Raw genomic sequence first — 21,315 nt, 5'->3', positions numbered from 1 at the left:
TTGTGTTGACATGCGACTCATTGCTCTACAGTTGACCGATAGAACTACTGATGCATGGAGGACTTTCTTATGTTCCACTGTGCAGATTACCCAATGCTCACACCACATTCACCCACAATTTTATATGGCATCCCCTTGACAGGAGCTCTTATACAGCAGTATGAGGCTAACATTAGGACAGAGTGTATGCGGGGACAAGGAAAAAAATTCCTGGATATCCCATTTAAAAAATATGCTTTTTCCTGGGCGAAAATACACTTTTTCCATACTAAGTGACAGTACATTTTCCATAGATTTACCCTCAGAACTGTAAAACTTATCAATCCTTTGAATGGTTAACATTTTATACACTCGTGTAAAAAAAAGGGGGGGGGGGGAGAACTTTTGGAAAGACTTTTAATGAAAAAAGGAGAGAAGTTTTGGAAAGACCTTTGATTTGCAGCAACATATACACTGCATATTTTCGCATTACAAAAGTATAAATTCGAAATGCACCAAACACAGCGCATTAGTTTCCGGATCATTGAAACCACGGTTGCGATGTCCTTTTGTAAGCCAATCATATCTCATGCCACGTGATCTCGCCAGCTGATGACAGCAGATATTCAGAGCATAGGACACGTGTTATAGTCAGCCAATAGCAAGATCACTGGTTACGTAGCGTGATCACACAAGTGGAAAAGTTAACGGTTTACATTAATGTACATAGTATAGCTACAAGAAAAGCTAAGCTTTCACATATAATATTGGTCTCTAAGATTAACAAGCTACAACAGAAGCTAAGCTTTCACATGTAATATTGATCTTTTGTGTTATACTTTAAGATACATCACACAAATGTGCCAGTAAATTTTAAATTATGACATAAATGTCTGGGCTCGGAATTCTTGTAAGTGCCTGGTCCTCAAACTGCTCAATTTTAAACGCTCTGTCATTTAGAAATCCATCGCACTTTCTCACACGTAACACAATTCATCTTGCGTAGAAAGAAATTTACTTTGAAAGTAATGCTTTTCAAAGCACCATTCGCAATACTATCCGGAGACTGTTAGAAATAGGTTTGATTTACCAGTTGCCAGAGAGCACCAGAAAACAGACATTATTGCGCGCACAGCTGCAGTGGTGTAGGAAGCCCGCATGTTCGTGTGTATAAAGCACTAAGGGAGCTTACATTACACCATAAAAGAAACAGGTCATCAGAGGATACTCTCAGGAGCATCGGAATTTTGTAAACCATACTAAAATGCATAATTCTGCTTGAAGTGCACATTCGTTTTTTCCAGATTCACAATGAAGTAGATCCCATCTGATATTAAGCTTTTCATTGTGGCTTTTGGCATGTAAATTTTCTTGGAGTACCAGTACTCTACGATCTCATTTTTGGTTATTTATTGTGGCATAATGCCATACATAGCAGAAGATGATAACGTGCACTTGAAATTCAGTGATCAGTTGGAACTAGCCAATACTGTGGGATGAAACACTTCGTTTCAAATGAAATTATTGCCTCAGCGGAAAGATTAATAAAGCCAAATTTCTTTAGCAAACTTGCAAAAATAACTTCATTGTTCTGCAAGGTGATTAATGCTTGACTGCTAATAAGTTAGAAATAAAATAAAATCAGAAAACTGAAACTAATAATATATTTTTGCCCACCGTAATTACGTGAATGTATTTTAATTCGCTTAATAGCTCCCGGCCACAGAAATCCATTTTGTTTTCATTTGACATGGGAACTGTAAACTAAGAAAAGCAGCAAAATCACTTAACGTAAACACAGGTCACGTGGAGACTAACCCCCTCCCCACTAGAACTCAGACAACTCTGCGCATGTGCGAATCTGGCAGCTACGGCATGCGAGAAAAAATTTTCTCGTTTGCATCTGGCTACTTGCTGCTACTTGCCGATACAGCTAACAGCCACACTTCAAGTGGCGGGAAACGGGAGAAGGTACTGCTTATAAGCGAGTCAACTGTGCATGCGCTTCAGCCCGCTGCCACCTGGTCAAATAAACCTAATGTGAACAGTTGTGATGTCATGCTCATAGCAAGCAGTTTGTTGTTACGAAGAATTACAGTGTTTGCCCTACGGCCTTTAACATATTTTTGATATTTGCAGCTGCTTGTGCGTGCACGGTGTTTTGTTGATGTAAATTGCGCATTTCCTTTGCCACTAAAGTTTAATTTTTTTCCTCTCATTTATATTTTATTGCTGCAGTATCATTCTCCAGTAGCAGGATACAGTAACATTCTTTGCTAGACAATCAATTCTTACCAGTCAAAATTTAAAAAAATTTAACTGAAAGCTAAGACAATTAAAAATTCCCGGAATTCCGAAAAATTCCCAGGTTATTCCCAGTTTTCTCTCAGATGACAAAATTCACAGGTTGTTCCGGGAAGAAGCCGGTCATATTACAAAACTGCAGTGATGAGCAGTCCCTCTCCAAATATGCTAAAGCTCTCACTGAGGCCTACACACAGTGAAATCACCCTCCCAATCTCGTCCACAAAGAGATATCCACTGCCTTTATCTTTCCAGTCATCTACCACCCCCACATATCCACTGTTCAGCCACAAAGGAGCACTCCTTTCATGACTTAGTATCACCCAGGACTGGGGCAACACAATCATGTCCTATGCTTGGGTTTCAATTGCCTCTTCTTGTGCCCTGAAATGAGGAATATGCTCCCAACCCCTCCCTCAGTAGTATTCCACTGCCCAGCAAACATCCTTGTCCATTCCTACTTCACCCCTGCTCTCAACCCCTTGCCTCAAGGCTCATATCCCTGCAATAGTCCCAGATGCAAAACCTGTACCATACATCTTCACACTACCACCTACTCCAGTCCTGTCACAGGCATCTCTTACCAGTGAAAGCAGTCATGTGATCTACAAATTAAGGTGCAACCACTGTGCTGTTTTCTACATGGTCATGACAACTAACAAGCTGTCTGTCAGAATGAATGACCCCTGTCAAACTGTGGCTCACAGATATCTGGACGACATAGTCGCTGAACATGCTGCTCAACCCCTTGCCTCAAGGCTCATATCCCTGCAATAGTCCCAGATGCAAAACCTGTACCATACATCTTCACACTACCACCTACTCCAGTCCTGTCACAGGCATCTCTTACCAGTGAAAGCAGTCATGTGATCTACAAATTAAGGTGCAACCACTGTGCTGTTTTCTACATGGTCATGACAACTAACAAGCTGTCTGTCAGAATGAATGACCCCTGTCAAACTGTGGCTCACAGATATCTGGACGACATAGTCGCTGAACATGCTGCTCAACCCCTTGCCTCAAGGCTCATATCCCTGCAATAGTCCCAGATGCAAAACCTGTACCATACATCTTCACACTACCACCTACTCCAGTCCTGTCACAGGCATCTCTTACCAGTGAAAGCAGTCATGTGATCTACAAATTAAGGTGCAACCACTGTGCTGTTTTCTACATGGTCATGACAACTAACAAGCTGTCTGTCAGAATGAATGACCCCTGTCAAACTGTGGCTCACAGATATGTGGACGACATAGTCGCTGAACATGCTGCCCAATGCAAGGCGCTTCACTTCAATGACTCCTTCACAGCCAGTGGCATCTGGATCCTTGCTACCAACACCATATTTTCTGAACTGTCAGGTGGAAACACACTATGCATTACATCGTATATTCTCATGTGCTAGTCCCTGTCCTCCATCTACCTATCTCCTTCCCTGCTCCCAGCCCAGCACTACAGAGCCTTGTATTTCATCACTGCACCCACTAGTCTATTTCCTCTTCTCTACTTTTCTCTGTTTTTGCTCCCTTTTCCCTCCCCACTCAAACCTCCTATCTGCACCTAGCAGCCCTACCCCGTCCCTATCACATCCCCGCATCTTACCCCCAGAAGTACTACACCTTCCACATCCCTACCCCATTCCTCTTCCTTACCTTCATCACCCACCCCAGCAGACTATTGTTCACACCAGATGCAGACACAATTATAGTCAGGCTCCAGTGCCCGGAGATAGTATCCGTGCACTGTGAGTTGTGCTTGTGTGAACATGTGTGTTTTCCAGAAGCAAGTCATTAATTAAAACTTCCAGGTTAGGACACCATCATCAAACAGTAAAAATTCTTCCTACTGATCTTCCAAGCTGAGCCATCGACTTCCATGTATTTTGGCGACTATACTTCCATGTATTTTGGTGACCATAAGTGCTCCAAACTGTTACATTCAGTTATTGATATTTTTAGATATGCAGCACTTGTGCATGGTGAAAAGATTGTAAAATTTCATGTGCATGTAAACTTGAAGTACTAATGTTCCACAAATACTATTTATTGGACTTGTAATTAAGTTTTGTGGTTGTACTGCAGGTTGTATTGTATGCACTGTGGTTTCATATTTCTGTCGCAAATTATGCCACAGTGAAATTCAACTAATATTTTGTTGTTAATTTGTGCCGATTATTTCTCTTCCAAAAATATTGATGAAGGAAGAGATGTGCATCTCATTATCTGTGTAACTGTGATCTGTTAAACTAGGACTGTAGACAACAATGTTACAGTGCCAATAAAGAAGTGAAACCACTTTAAAACTTACCTTTGTGTGTACTACATCATTTGGCATTATCATTTAGAGAATCAGTTTTCAGCATCTTATTCCAGAATGTCGTCCCCCCCCCCCCCCCTTGAACCGTGGACCATGCCGTTGGTGGGGAGGCTTTCGTGCCTCAGCGATACAGATAGCCGTACCGTAGATGCAACCACAGCACAGCTGAGGGGTATCTGTTGAGAGGCCAAACAAACGTGTGGTTCCTGAAGAGGGGCAGCAGCTTTTTCAGTAGTTGCAGGGGCAACATGTTGTGACAGTGCCACGACATTTAACAGTGCCGCCACGACAGTACGCGCAAACGGCGATAGAGGCGCTCCGCAACTCGGCTGAGCGCGGGAGCACCACCTAGCTACGAACGGCGCTGGCTGCATGTCACGGCACGGCAGTCGAATGAGAGATACTGAGTTGTTATCATGTAACCAGCTATTGTTTCTAAGGGAGTGTGTTTGAATATCCACGCAATTATTGGTGATTAAAGGTTATAACACTTTTTGGCGACGAGGTAGGATATTTTCACTGCGTTGTGGATTTGTGTGTTCGTGATGGGGCAGACATGGAACAGCTTATGCAAGCGCTCATTGAACAACAAACACAGCTGATGGCTGCTATTCAGGCACAACAAACACAGCTGACGGCTGCTATTCAGGCGTTGTCGACGTCGCTTACTCATCCTCTGTCTTCCTCTTCTCCGCCTCCATTCCCTCCTTACGACGAGGCCGCTGAAGACTGGGAGGATTATGAGAAGCGTTTGCGGCAACACTTCTTGGCTTTCGGCGTTACGCTCCTATGTGTAAGTCGTTATTTCTATCTTGGATTTCCCCACGGATCTATCAGCTGCTATCTCAGTTAGCCCCTCTGCGGGAACCTGCCTCCCTGTCCTTCCAAGAAATATGTGACTTATTGTCTAACTATTACCGCAAAAACACCCACGTCATTGCTGCCCGCGTGGCGTTCTACCGGTGTCGTAAACAGCCCCGTCAATCTTACCGGGCTTGGGCGGCGGAACTACACGGTCTGAGTAGGAAATGTCAGTTTGTCACAGACACTCATCATGAGTCTTATGCTGATTCCATGGTTAGGGATGCTATTCTACGGCTTGCTCCTGATGAAGAAGTTCGGCAACGTGCCCTACAACTGCCAAACCCGTCGTTGTCGGAAGTTCTAAGCATCGCTCAATCCTTTGAAGTGTCTCACGCTGCTGGCACGCAAATAGACACGTGGTGTGATGTAGGCGCTGTACAGTCAACTTTCGACACAGACAATTTGCCTGTTTCAGAGGAGAACGAAGATGTGGCGGCGGTTCACTCGCGTAAACAACGCGCAACGCTCGCAGCGACAACAGCAACCACAGAAGCAGGTTCGTTCCGCACTTCCTTCTTGTCCACATTGTTTCGTACAGCATGACAGGGCCGCGTGTCCAAAACGTTGGGCCACGTGTAATTAATGTAGGAAAAAAGGCCACATTGCTTCTGTGTGTTAGTCCTCGAAAGTTCCTGTCAACGAGGACGAGGCATCGGACATGGATGTTAACTGTGTGCTTTCTCAAACAAATAAGTTGTTTGTTACTGTTCGTGTTCTGGATAAAGACATTCGCATGCAAGTGGACACTGGCTCTGCAGTAACTCTCATTAATTCTCGCACGTATTTGGAGTTGGGCTCCCCTCCCTTGTCTCCAGTTACGCGAAATCTGAGAACTTATAATAAACAGAAAATTCCTATCATTGGCCAGTTTGATGCTTCCACTGCCTACAAGTCTGTTGTTAGGCCCCTCACGTTTTATGTGTTGGATCATGCGGGCACTGAAAACCTGTTCGGTTATGATGCTTTCCAGTTGATCGGGTTCTCCATTGATGATGATGTGCACCTCATATCTGCGGATATTCCGTATCAACAGCTGGATGGATTGTGTTCTGAATTTTCGTCCGTGTTCTCTGCTGGTCTGGGTCGTGCCACAGATTTTGAAGCCCACATTACTCTTAAACCTACAGCTCGCCCTAACTTTTTCCGGGCACGCCCTATTCCAGTGGCGTTGCGTGCACCTGTCAAGGCTGAGGTAGACAGGTTAACAGCTTCAGGGATTCTCCTTCCTGTTACCTCCAGCGAATGGGCATCGCCAATCATGGTGGTTTCTAAACCAAATGGGAGTCTGCGATTGTGTGGTGATTTTAAAGCCACCATCAACGCTCAGGGCCTCATTGACACTTATCCTCTTCCCCGTCGTGAGGAGTTATTTACCAAGCTTGCTGAAGGGCCAGTTCTTTTCCAAACTTGACTTATCAGAGGCGTACCATCAGTTGCCGTTGGATGCTTCTTCCAATGAATTTCTCGTCATCAACACTCATTGTGGGTTGTATCAGTACCAGCGGTTACCATTTGGTATCACTAGCGCGCCGGCCATTTTTCAGCGGTTTTTGGAACAGCTCACGGCTTCCGTTCCCGGCTGCATCAACTATCTGGATGACATTGTTGTCACGGGGGCCTCCACTGAGGAGCACCTTTGCAATTTGTGTTCACTGTTTCGGGATTTGCATTCGGCTGGGTTGAAGTGCAATCTGGACAAGTCACAGTTCTTCCAACCCTCCATTGTGTATGTTGGTTTCCACTTGTCCCGTGAGGGTATACGTCCTCTACGTCAGCACGTTGCGGCCATTAATGCTCTACCCTGGTCGTCTACGGTCAAAGAACTTCAGGCGTTTCTAGGCAAGATTGCTTATTATCACAAATTCATTCCATCTGCGGTGGCAGTAGCTCATCCTCTGCATCAGCTGTTACGCAAAAACGTCCCTTTCTGTTGGTCCGACGAGTGTGAGCAGGCTTTTGTCCGCCTGAAGGCTCATTTGCAATCGGCGCCTTGTCTTGCCACATACTGTCCGGGTCAGCACTTGGTTCTGGCGACTGACGCGTCACAGTACGGCCTAGGGGCTGTTCTCGCCCATCGGTATGAGGATGGGTCGGAACGACCCATCGCCTATGCTTCCAAGACCCTCAACGATGTGCAACGGCGTTACTCTCAAATCAAAAAGGAGGCACTCGCTTTCATTTATGCTCTCAAAAAGTTCAGCATTTTTTTGTATGGTTCCAAGTTTCACCTCATCACCGACCACAAGCCGCTGGTCTCTCTGTTCAGCCCATCGGCGTCGCTTCCGGATAAGGCAGCTGACCGCCTGCAACGTTGGGCCTTATACTTGTCTCGTTTTTACTATGAGATTCACTATCGCCCTACAGCCCAGCATGCCAACGCTGACGCATTGTCGCGATTGCCGATGGGCCCCGACCCGATTTTCGATCGTGATGAACTACTCTGTTTCCACATTGATGAGGAAGAACGTCGTGCGGTCGAGGGTTTTCCACTTACAGGTTCGCAGGTCGCGTCGGCTACTGCGCTGGACCCGGTCCTGAGTCAGGTGATCGGTTTTGTTCAACGGGGTTGGCCGGACAGGACCCAGGGCCGGGCATCGGATCCCCTTCGCAACTACCATGCCTTGCGCCTTCGTCTGTCTGTTCGTGATGGTGTTGTTCTTCTGGCCACGGATGGCGCATCTCCACGGGTCGTGGCGCCAGCATCTCTTCGCAAAGATGTTCTCAAACTGTTGCATGAAGGCCATTGGGGGATTTCTCGGACTAAGTCCCTGGCCTGCAGGCACGTTTATTGGCCTGGTATTGATTCGGACATCGCCCACATGGTTGCTGCGTGGTTAGTGTGCTCAACAACTGGCTGCACCTCGTACAATGCCCTCTCCGTGGCCTAATCCGGCGCAGCCGTGGGAACGGGTGCACGCTGGCTTTGCCGGCCCCTTCCTCGGTACTTATTGGCTACTGTTGATTGACGCCTTCTCGAAGTTTCCATTTGTTGTTTGGTGCCCGTCGCCCTCCACTGCGGTGACGATGCTGGCTTTGTCCAAAATCTTTGCGCTAGAAGGTCTTCCATCCACGATCGTCATGGACAATGGCCCTCAGTTCTCTTCGCAGGCTTTCTGTGCTTTTTGTACTGGACAAGGGATTCATCATGTTACAGCACCGCCCTACCATCCGCAATCGAATGGGGAGGTCGAGCGCCTTGTCCGCACTTTCAAAAGCCAGATGAAAAAATTCCTTAGTGATTTTTCCACAGATGATGCTGTGCTGCAATTTGTGAGTTCTTATCGCTTCACGCCTCTGGGTGATCGCAGCCCTGCTGAACTCTTGCTTGGCCGCCAGCCACGCACACTACTGCACCTGCTTCACCCTGTCAGGCCTTGTGCCGTGTCCCCTAGTGCGGGGAAATACTCGGTGGGCGCCGACGTGTGGGCACGAGGGTATGCGTCTCGCCCTAAATGGATTCCAGGGGTGGTCAAGGCTTTTTGCGGCCGCCGGCTTTTTGAAAGACGTACGGACGACGGCACGGTTGTTCGCCATTACGACCAGATGCGCCCATGAGTGGTGGCCACGCCGGTGCCACCGCCCCTTCCTTCGCCTCCACCAGCCCGAGAAGCCAGTCCTGTCGCTGCTGCCGATCTACCGTATGTGTTGATGCAGCCGACGTCGCTACCACTTCCGAGTACGCCGGAACCGGCCCCAGTCGCAACGCCGGCTTCTCCGGGACCCATCTCGCTGGAGCACACCCCCAGGTCCACGACACCTACGGACACTGCTCCAGAGTTTTCACCCATCATCTCGTCCAGGAGGCACGTTCCACGGGCGAGCTTCCGTCCTGGACATTTTCGACCATACTCTCGTGTCTCTCCGCGGGATCTTCTCGGGGCCTCACAAGAGGCCATGGATGTCTCCGCACTGTCCATGTCTCCAAGGAAGTGAGTGTTTTTTTTTTTTCAAGGAGGGAAAGGTGGTGTGACAGTGCCACGACATTTAACAGAGCCACCACGACAGTACGCGCAAACGGCGATAGAGGCGCTCCGCAACTCGGCTGAGCGTGGGAGCGCCACCTAGCTACGAACGGCGCCGGCCACATGTCACGGCACGGCAGTCGAATGAGAGATACTGAGTTGTTATCGTGTAACCAGCTATTGTTTCTAAGTGAGTGTGTTTGGATATCCAAGCAATTATTGGTGATTAAAGGTTATAACACAACAATCTGGATGATTGGCTGATCTGGCCTTGTAACACTAACCAAAACGGCCTTGCTGTTGTCGTACTGCGAACGGCTGAAAGCAAGGGGAAACTACAGCCGTCATTTTTGCCGAGGGCATGCAGCTTTACTGTATGAGCAGATTCAGAAGGATGTAGGCTGCAGTAGGTACTGAGAGATGAAGAAGCTTGCACAGGATAGAGTAGCATGGAGAGCTGCATCAAACCAGTCTCAGGACATTCCAGAATGTGAAGATTTTGAACTTAACACACGTAAAACCGAGTGCACCAACAGGTACAGCCCAACACCTTCCCATCCTCACCCCTAGCTCTAGGTGTGGTAGGGATATCTTACTCACACAGTATTTTGACACAAATAATTAGTCACATAGATACCAAATTTGGATGAAATTATTCCAAATATTCCAGAGTTATAGTTTTACGTCACCCTGTTTTGCAGTGACCTTCAGCCATAGGGGTGCTGAGAGTGTCTGACTTCCATTGTAATTTTTCCAGACAGCAAGTGATTCGTGTGCCATGTTTGGTAGAAACTGCTTCTAATGTTACAGAGATACATCGCCAACAAGTCACTCTCTTTGCAACGCTGTCCCTCCAAGCCCGAGAGTGAAACATAATTGGGACTGACACCCACGAGCCAAGCAGCCCCGAAACCAACGGATTCAATACTAATACCAGCTGTCATAGAATATTTCTAAGCGTCATGGCCTCCTGTTCCCACACCTACGGTCGGTAATTCAGAAACTTTGAGACCACCTGCACAATAGATCACAAAAATTTCATTTCACTCGAATGGAATAGCAACATATGTGCAACAAGAAAAAAAAAATATATCTTGTGGTCCTATCCTTAGGGTCAATTTTCTGTATGACGCTGTAGTAACTTTCAACTTCGCCTATGAAGTACTGGTGCTAAACTGTTCGCATTTACCCTGTGCCAATAGTCATGTTGTACAAATCGAGAAGATGTCTTAATTATTAATCTCCATTCCATGATGTAAGTTTAGATTTTTTACTTCTGATGAAGGTATATTTATATGTACCGAAACCTTGGTCAAGGATTTTAATAAAATTTTTATCCTGCAACTGTTTTGGCTGTCATCCTTTATCGTCAAGAATTTCAACAGTTGCTGTTGCAGCCATGTTTAAAACCTTGAAACAATTATAATATTCAAGAAAAACATACACACGAAAACTGTAAGGAAAGAACAAGTAAAACTCAGTACATGCAATCAGTGCTTTCTGAAAGCACTATAGGCAAAATAATTTTCAGGTTTATTTCATAATCATGACTTTTTATGCTCCTAATCTCAATTTTTCATTACTATTTAAAAGACAAGATCATATACCATGGGGCCACATTGTTTGAAACAATCACCATCATCATAATCATCATCATCATCATCAGCAGCGGCAGCAACACATTTGTACAATTTTCAGTGCGTTTATGAACTCGGCATAGGCCAATAATCAATATTTCAGAACCCTAAAGCTGCCATCTTTGCAGACATACTCCTGCATGAGATTTATGGTTAATAATAGAAAAAGAAACTCTTTCAAAAAACACACTAACACATTCACACAGTAGTACACTAAACAGGGAAAAATTTGCACTTGGATACTGCTTTCTTAGGGTGATGAATGTGCACTATTTTACAATTTCTACTTTCAATGTGTTCCCAGTACAACTAAACACTCCTTTTATTGTGTCTGCAGAACTTAAAGAGGCCTTTCACTTTATGGTTTTACTTATTCACATATCTCTTGATTTCTTGTCTCTCCCTCTTTCTTCCTCTAATATTCTGTGAATTCTGATAATGAGAAGTCCTGAATGGACAACACACACAGATAAAGAGATAGAGGGAGGGAGGGATGCGAGTAAAGGGTGGGGGTTCTGGACACAGTCTGTCACTCTCAGTTTTTATAATCTTTTTCTCCCAAGTTCTTTTATTGATATCATAAAATATTTACAATAGCACAGTCAGTAATCTTTTGGCAAGATCACATCCTGAAATTTTATCTTTCACTCTCATGAAGTACAGAATCATGAAAACTTCCCGTTACTTTTATTTTGCACATTTGATGAAACTAGCCTATTTACTGCTAAATCATGCATTTTTTATCTTGTTCTGAATAGCACCAGGAAAACTGTCAATGTGTTCTTTAGCACATGTAGTACAGTATCTACTACAATAAAAAATACTGCATTTCTGAAATTGGCATACAGGCTGGTGACAACTGGAACACTTTGAACCTAATAACACAAAATCATTTTGTCTTGGTGGTGTAAATGGGTTCCTCATAATGTAACTGTCTTCAGTAAACAATATCTTTTTCAAAAATGGTGGTTTCTGTCCAAAATAGTCACAGTGCTCTTCCAGACCACATATATAACAACAGAATATGCCACTTTCATCTGGCTTATCTGCAACAGGAGCTTCCACTATATTTCCTTCCTTTTGTCTATTCTGTCCATCTGCTTCTGCCATCATAGTGAATCTGAAATACAAGGAAAAAAAGAATACTTAGAGGAAGAATCATCAAACAATGGAAAATACAGGAAGGGATGTAACAATAGCAGAGATGCTGAGTCCCAGATAGGCACAACAAAAAGACTGTCAGAAAGTGAGCTTTCTGCCAACAAGGCCTTCGACAATTTGTTGAACGAACACACACACACACACACACACACACACACACACAAATGCAACTCATACAAACATGACAACAGCAGCCAGAGACTGGTCACACATTGTTTTGTGTGTGTGTGTGTGTGTGTGTGTGTGTGTGTGTGTATGTGTGTGTGTGTGTTGTCTATTTTCGACATAGCCCTTGTTGGCCGAAAGCTCACTTTCTGACAGTCTTTCTGTTGTGCTTTTCTGTGACTCAGTATCTCCACTATATGGTGACCAGCAACTATCCTTTCCATAATAGTGGAAGAATTACGTTTTATATAATTCTTCTGACACAGTGAAAAGCTGTGGGGAAGATATAAGTATTATTCCACTTTGTCTCCACAAAACCATTCTTTATTGGATTTGTTTAGCATCTAGTTTGAGCTGCCAATATTTGCAAGTAGCACAGGCATAAAAGCCAATGTTACAAAGTGTACACTGATAATATGTAAATGGGAACATTATACTTCACTGAAAACAGCATGTCATGGAAGAAGGAAGGAAGATAGAGTTTAACATCCCACAGAAAATAAAGTCATTAGAGACAGAGCACAATCACAGTTTACACGAGGATGAATGGATTACCAGCTGATTACAATATGTTCTCCAGTTACTTATTTGTGTATTGGTGCCAATTTCTCATAAAGGAACATCAAAATGATATCACGTGTATTTCATTCATTTTGAAAGGCTCTAAGGAGATCTGTTTGTTCTACTGGGGTAAACTTGGAAATATCACTGAGAATATCTGCAATCAACCCCGGAACTCAGTCACCTTCCATCATTTTTATGCGTCACTCCTCTTCCCACACTTAAGGCTCAATCAGACAGACAGCGGGTTGACCATGCAATCAGGACATCCTGTTGCCTGCCACAGTCAGCTGGGGTCAAACAGAGCGTGGGCATGATGCAGCGGATGATATATCGAATGCTGCTCATTGCGAGTGAGTGAGCTGCTGCGTTTCAAACAAGAGTAGCAGTTCTGGCAACAACCAAGAGTTGCTTTTATTTGCTCTCAGTCTGAGGAAGCAAAAAAAGTGAGTACATGAAATGAACACTTAATGATAAGATTATGGTAAATTACATTCATCGTCCATGTTACACTGCCATACATGGCTACATTCCATACAAATGCTTTCAGAAATGATTTCCTGACACTCAAATCCATATTCGATGTTAACAAATTTCTCTTCTTCAGAAACGCTTTCCTTGCCATTGCCAGTCTACATTTTATATCCTCTCTACTTTTACCATCATCAGTTATTTTGCGCCCCAAATAGCAAAACTCATCCACTACTGCCACCTACAGAATTTGAAAGAGCGTGTTCCAGTCAGCATTATCAAATCTTTCTCTAAGTCTACAAATGCTAGAAATGTAGGTTTGCCTTTCCTTAACCTATCTTCTAAGATAAGTCCTAGGGTCTCATTTCCTAATTTAATTCCCTCAGCATCATCTGATTTAATTTGACTACATTCCATTGTCCTTGTTTTGATTTTGTTGATGTTCACCTTATATCCTCCTCTCAAGACACTGTCCACTCTGTTCAACTGCTCTTCCATGTCCATTGCTGTCTCTGAAAGAATTACAATGTCATCAGCAAACCTCAGTTTTCACTTCTTCTCCATAGATTTTAATTCCTATTCCGAATTTTTCTTTTGTTTCCTTTACTGCTTGTTCAATATACAGATTGAATAACATCGGGGAGAGGCTACAAACCTGTCTCACTCCCTTCCCAAACACTGCTTCATGTTTCATGCCCCTCGACTCTTATAACTGCCATCTGCTTTCTGTACAAATTGTAAATAGCCTTTCGCTCCCTGTATTTTACTCCTGCCACCTACAGAATTTGAAAGAGCGTGTTCCAGTCAGCATTGTCAAATCTTTCTCTAAGTCTACAAATGCTAGAAATGTAGGTTTGCCTTTCCTTAATCTATCTTCTAAGATAAGTCCTAGGGTCGGTATTGCCTCATGTGTTCCAACATTACTACAGAATCCAAACTGATCTTCCCCAAGGTCGGCTTCTACCAGTTTTTCCACTCGTGTGTAAAGAATATACGTTAGTATTTTGCAACCGTGAGTTATTAAACTGATAGTACAGTAATTTTCACACCTGTCAACATCTGCTTTCTTTGGGACTGGAATTATTATATTCTTCTTGAAGTCTGACGTTGTTTCGCCTGTCTCACACATCTTGCTCACCAGATGGTACAGTTTTGTCAGGACTGGCTCTCCCAAGGCTGTCAGTAGTCAAACACTTCTTGCAGTATTATATCTCCCATTTCGTCTTCATCTACATCGTCTTCCATTTCCATAATATTGTCCTCAAGTACAAAGCCTTTGTATAGACCCTCTATGTACTCCTTCCACCCTTCTGCTTTCCCTTCTATGCTTAGAACTTGGTTTCCATCTGAGCTCTTGATATTCATACAAGTGGTTCTCTTTTCTCCAAAGGTCTCTTTATTTTACCTGTAGGCAGTATCTATCTTTCCACTAGTGAGATAAGCCTCTAAATCCTTACATTTGCTCTCAAGCTGCCCCTGCTTAGCCATTTTGCACTTCCTGTCGATCTCATTTTTGAGATGTTTGTATTCCTTTTTGCCTGTTTCATTTACTGCATTTTTATATTTTCTCCTTTCATCACTAAAATTCAATATATCTTCTGTTCCCCAAGGATTTCTACTAGCCCTCCTCTTTTTACCTACTTGATTCTCTGCTGCCTTCATTATTTCATCCCTCAAAGCTACACATTCTTCTTCCACTATATTTCTTTCCCTCATTCCTGTCAATTGTTCCCTAATGCTATCCCTGAAACACTCTACAACCTCTGGTTCTTGAAGTTTATCCAGGTCACATTGTAACGACAACTGTACATATAATAATTTTTTTCTTTATGAGTTTCTCTAAATTAGTGTGAAAAATGGTTGATTTAATTTCTTGCTCTTTTCGTGATATTAAAGAAACTGTGAGTAACTTTTGAAATGAATATTATTAATTATGTTAGATTTCAAATGATGTGATAATCAAAAGAAAGTGTACTTAATGTTAAAACTATTGTAAAATGTGGAAATTGTAATTTAAACACTTGGTCCATACATAGGTAATGCATTAGGATATGTGTAGTAGAAAACCTGTGGTGAATACCCTACCTGTAGGGGAGCGGGAAAAGGTGGAGGCAGGCGAGCGCGGGGAAACGCACACTGGGCGCGGTTCGGCACAATGGGCTCAGTAGACAGTCGGAGGCGAGCATCAGTAAGAGTCGGAGTTGTGAATCGGTCAGAGGAACACGTACTGTACCGAGGAGGCTACCCAGGAAAAGGGGATTCCATTGGGCCTCGGATGAACCGATTCCGACGACTACTTGGCATGGCTATATTCTGAGGCACAAAATTCGAAAGATTACGACGCTAAGAAGATGGAAAGTGCCTATGTAGCGTGAGCCTTAGCCGCGCTTGCATGTGTGCCGTGCTGCCCGCTACCTCGCTGCCCGCCAACCGCCGCACCGACTTGCACAGGTCAAACATTTATTTCATCTTTAGAAGTGTATTTGGGTGGACCAGTGTCGAAAATGTTTCTAACTGTTCAATAATAACGTGACTTTTACCAGAATTGCCTTAGCCATGACTTATCCTGATCACTGACCTAGACAGGATCTTTACCTCGTATTGTGCAACCCGAGTATCCTGAACTGAAAGTTTATAATTAGTGTAAATGAGAATTATCAGCAGTCAAACTTTTGCTATAAAGAAATTTAAAAGTTCTGTGAATTATTGCAAATGTTGGTAAAGGACAAAAGTATGACTAAACTGAAAGAGAGTTTTTTGAATTGAGTTAGCGATGCTATTTAATTAACTTGAGACAGAACTAATGACAGTTAAATTATTCAGAAGTAAGACAAAAGAGTAGTTATCCATTGATTGATAAATTTGAGTGTTAATTTGCCTTTTAGTACTTAACAGTTTTAGTATAATGACCATAACAGTTTCAGCCCCCCCCCCCCCCCCTTCTCTTGTTCATTCTTTCAAACCATGAAATGTGCTGATCATATTTGACCAGTAAATTTAAGTCCTTTATTGAACCTAAGTGTATTAGTGTTGTTTTCCCAATTTCAATAGTGACATTGTATGTGTGTTTTCAAAACTGTGCACTCTAGGAAAATCTATGCCCGATTTCAGTCTGATCAATATACGAAATGCAGTTCGTAATAATCATTGCTGTGTGGTGTTGTGTGAATTTAGCTCGTCCAAATTAGTTCAAAAAGAGAAAGCTTTAGTTCAGTGGATTTTTCTGGGTCCAAACTTTGCCATATAACGCATCATTACTACGTGTTACTATGCTTGTACATGCACCCACTTGTACAAGGAAAAGCTCACTCATTGCCTAAGTAGGCTGGCGACCGAATCATTAATTATAGGTAGCATCTACTGTGTATACTTCTTGTCCATGCGAACGAGCAATTATACTTTACATATGCTTGATGAATCACTGTAGTTATTGACTGATTAAAAGTCCGATCTTGCTTCTATTAGGTACACGTGGTCAATTTATGTACTAAAATCCTTGGTTATAAGGTGAAGCCCGTGAACTTATTACAGTACAGGCTTTATACAGCTAACGCACGTCCGTTTAAGGGCGGTAGCGTTACACGTGGCTTCCCGGTGACAGGACATCCAGTTGTTGTCGATTACAAATTAACGTAAAGATCGAACAGTGGATGTTCAGTGGCACGAATAGCAATAAAGTTCAGTAAAATAAACTGCAGTGAACGTCAAGTACGACAGTGTGTTGTAGTTGGCATTCGATATGGACGGGAATGTAGGCAGGGTAGATGCGCCGAGCGAAATGGAGAATGCGGCTGGCAGTAGCCGGAGTTAACGCGGCCAGATAACAGATGGCATTAGCAGAAGACAATTGGCGTACATACAATACCACGAACACGTTAACGAACAGATTGAAATGGCGAGATCGCCTCGAACGCAGCAAGGAATGAAACAGGAAGTAGAGGGCGACTTTGTAGATGATAGTGGGTATGTGAATGAATCCACTGACATGTTTGAGTCACCACAGATAAAGAAAGAACCGAAAGAAACTTTTGAAGTAGGATCGGAACACACCGATTCCGTAGAACAAAATAGTGTGAACATTTTAAGCATGAACGATTTATTTGAACAATTAACTAAACAAATTGCAGGACAGAATGATCAACTTCAAAAACAAATTGTAGGACAGAGCGAGCAGATCAAAACATAGAATGATCAGCTTCAAAAACAAGTCGGCAATCAGGTTAAACAGCTTAAAACACACGTTGACGAGCAGCTCAAAACACAGAATGAACAGCTTAAAACACACGTTGACGAGCAACTCAAAAAACAGGTGGATCGGATTAAAGCACAGGTTGAAGGACAGGGAATTAAAATTAGTAAACAAATAGAACAGGTAGAACAAAAGGTGGGTAATTTAAGTTCTGTGGTAAATACTATGAAATTTGAAATTGACACCATTAACAAAAATATGGCCACTATGCAGGGGGAAATTGTTAACATTAACAGTAGGTTCGATGTTGAAATTCTCAACATACAAGAGAAAGTAGAGCCCCTGGTAGAAACAAAAGTAGACGAAAAAGTTTTCGGTCTCAAAACTGAGATCGTAAACGAATGTCAACAAGGAATTTCACAGTTGAAAAGGGCAGTTTCAGACACTGAAAAAGATTTAGGCGAGAGAGTTACCGAATGTGAACAAAATTCTTCGAAAATTCATGGCAAAATTTTTGACCTTGAGAATAAAATTAAAGATAGGCCTGGTGTTGTCTGTAATGGCACACCGATTACAAAGCTGTTAGAAGGCGAGGAACGCTTCGATCCAGCCAAGAAACATAACGGGTGGCATCTGTTAGATTTTATCAAAAATTGCGAGAGAGTATTTCCTGAGCACTTGTCTGATCAGGAAAAGATAAATGTTGTAATTAGCGCCTTAGCAGGTGATGCTAAGCGCTGGGGAATAAATTTAAATACCGAACGAATGACGTTTGAAGAATTTAGGCAGAGATTTACGGAAGAATATTGGTCCGAACAAAAGCAGGATCATTTATGGCGCGAATTTATCATGGCCAAGCTTCATGATAACAGGGGCAGAAATTCTTTGAAAGATTTCTGCGAGCATTGGTACCGAAAATTGACACACTTAAGAGGTAGAAGATCAGATTCAGAAATTATCTGGGAGCTATACAAAAAGCTTCCAGAAGATTCAAAGAGATACGTAGGAAGCAATCATCATAGCTTCCAAGCATTTCTAGAAAGGGTCGCAGACGAAGACCATTGGCGCGAAAGTCGTGCCAATTATCAAAATTTTGGTCATCGTAATAATCGTAATTATGACGAACGAAATGACGGCGATGGATTTCGCGTCAATATAATACAGAGAGGAAGAGGCAGAGGAAGAGGTAGAGGAAATTATTCAGGTCGCGGTAGAGAGTATACCGCGCAAAATAATAACGACGCGGGAAACTAATTTCCGCGAACGTTGCGGGCCAAACGGAAGCGGACAATACATACCGGCCCCGATTTGAAAAAAGATACTGGACCGACCGTAATGTAATGAGACAGGCTAGGGACAGGAATGGAACGCCGCGGCGTGTGGTGGCGAAACAAGCGTCAGCTGCGAGCCAGAATGAGTCATTTCTGCCGCACAGAACGCTACAGGTTAACAGGCGAGTGGAGTATCAGAGGGCAACGGCCCAGCCTAGCAGAACATCTGTTAAGAAAGAAGCCGCTAGAAATACGGCAGCAGTAGATACGAATATAGCCGTCAGAGCTAATGAAAACTTTACGAGTAATAATTCCGTGGCAAAGGAAACGATAAAGGAAACTGTGAATACACAGAGAGATGCAGTTAGCAGTGTTTGCAATGAAATTAAAGGCGAGGATGAATTAGCAGAAGTAACTGATTGGCGTGTGCAGATCGATGATCTGTACAAGGGCCTAAAGCAATGTGAGTGGGAGGATTTTAAGGAGTATGAGGCGAAGAAGGTAGTTAATAGGAAAGGAAATGATAGGGACGTCGATAAGGTGACGTGGCCCGAATTGGAAGAGGAGAGAATAAATAGCGCCGCGCAAAGTACGCGTGCCGCCAATAGGGTGCAGATTAAGGGTAGGAAGGATTTGGAGGATGAAATCCTCAGCATTGACGAAGAAATAACTTCTGCTAACAGTCCGCCAATAGTACAAGCTGCTACCGAGAGGCACCGTGGAGAAGGGGCAGATGATTACCTGAAATTAATCAAAGTCCACGAGGATTACACCGAATATGAAGTCACAGTGGAAGTGAATAAAGCTGAGGATGAGGCCGTATTGCCAAAAGAGGAGATTGAATTGAAATCCAAGCCTGACGACAATACAGAGGAGGAACTTAGTGCCTGTCTCAGAAAAGCTTTTATGTTAGAACCTGAAAGCGATCCGGAATGGTCGGATTCCGACGATAGTTCGGATGATGAAAGGTACGCAAATACGGACGAAAATGAATATACTAACTTTCCCTATTGTTCAAAAGTAGCGTACTTAAGTGAATCTGGTGCTGAGGAAGAAAGTAGTGGTGATTCTAGTGAAGATGAATTTTTAGGTGTAGACGAAAGTAAATATACTTTTACTGAAAGAGGGTATGAGAAAATTAGTGAAAATTTTCCAGAGCAAGATACAGTAAATAAAAGTGGGCAAAAACCGAATGAATTATTCAGTAATGTAAAACAGGGGCATAATTTACAGGAACCTCCAGATGATACTATACTGGGGCACGCCTTAATAAATGTTTTGAAGGAGTGTGAATTACAGGAACAGAAAGAACCACCTGGTAAAATGATGGCAGAACAGGGAATGTTGTACCTTGCTAAAGACTTTGAAATTTCAAAACCTAAAAAGCCACCTGATGAAACGAAACGTTGGCAAGATCTGAATGGCTTAGTGAAAGATGTAGAAAATAGGAGGCCTAAAAAGCCACCAGACTTAAGTGACTGTTTTATGAACACTAAAAGACTGCCTTGTTAATAAAGAGACTGGGGGCAGGATACTGTATTTGTATATTAGTATTAGGCATGACTTTATTATTACTGTATCTCAGTGTTACCTGAAAGTGAATTATTGTTTTGTTGATTTGGAGTCTGGGGCAGATTTATATCGGATTTTGAGAATGTCATGAACACATTACATCATGAAACTACAGGATTCCCACTGGAAGAAATTTTGTTAGACAGAAGTAGTAAAAGTTTAATTGAAGAAAAACTAGAGTTTCCACCTTGTACAAGTTTGGGATTGGATCAAAAGAAAGAATTGGTGATAAAAAGGGCAAAGCAAAAAGCTGAATCTAGATCTAAAAGACACAATAAAAATTTAAAAGTTTCAAAATTTAAAATTGGAGATTATGTTCTTTTAAAAACCCACAAAAAGTCTAGTGAACTAAACCATGAAATTTCAAAATTTAAATATATTTATAATGGACCATATATAATACAGAATATTCCACACGACAATGCTTACTACCTGATCTACCCAAAATCCAAAAGACCTTTAGGTGTAAGAAACATTGTGGACCTGAAACTGTATGTTCCTAGAAACGAGTAATTGTGCTGTATCTTATGCTGAACCCAAGTTATTCTAAATATAACTAATCTTTGTAAATGTCTGTATCCCCTTGAAAGTGTGCTAATGTAGTTATGTGAGTTTCAGATTACCAATTGTACTGTAACTGTAAAAATATATGGAGAAAGGGACTGAAATGAAAGGATAAATGCTATCAGCCAGATAAAAGATGGGACTGTCAAAAATGAAAATGGGCAGTGTATGAACCATGATATGAAGGACTGCCAAATACCAATGAGGGCAGATAAATAGTCGATGGAAAATTGTAAATATGATCCAGGAGATGTGATAATATGAAGTGAAAAGGACTGCCCAAATCCGCACAATAGGCA

The 21,315-nt window shown here is 42.8% G+C and overlaps 1 protein-coding gene across 3 annotated transcripts in view; it reads right to left on the bottom strand.

The window, feature by feature from the left end:
• Window positions 1–12,043: 12,043 nt before the first annotated feature.
• The window catches only part of LOC126259999 (putative transferase CAF17 homolog, mitochondrial), a 93,076-nt gene continuing 83,804 nt past the window's right edge, over window positions 12,044–21,315 (bottom strand). Inside the window, exon 2 of one of the 3 annotated variants that reach the window (XM_049957151.1) lies at window positions 12,044–12,182. The gene's annotated coding sequence lies outside the window, so the exon portion shown is untranslated. The remainder of the gene's footprint in view (window positions 12,183–21,315) is intronic. The other 2 variants (XM_049957152.1, XR_007546585.1) reach the window with 2 other exon arrangements.

Source organism: Schistocerca nitens, chromosome 5 (genome assembly GCF_023898315.1).
Source record: "Schistocerca nitens isolate TAMUIC-IGC-003100 chromosome 5, iqSchNite1.1, whole genome shotgun sequence".
NCBI lineage: Eukaryota > Metazoa > Arthropoda > Insecta > Orthoptera > Acrididae > Schistocerca > Schistocerca nitens.
This window is presented reverse-complemented; position numbering and strand designations above follow the sequence as displayed.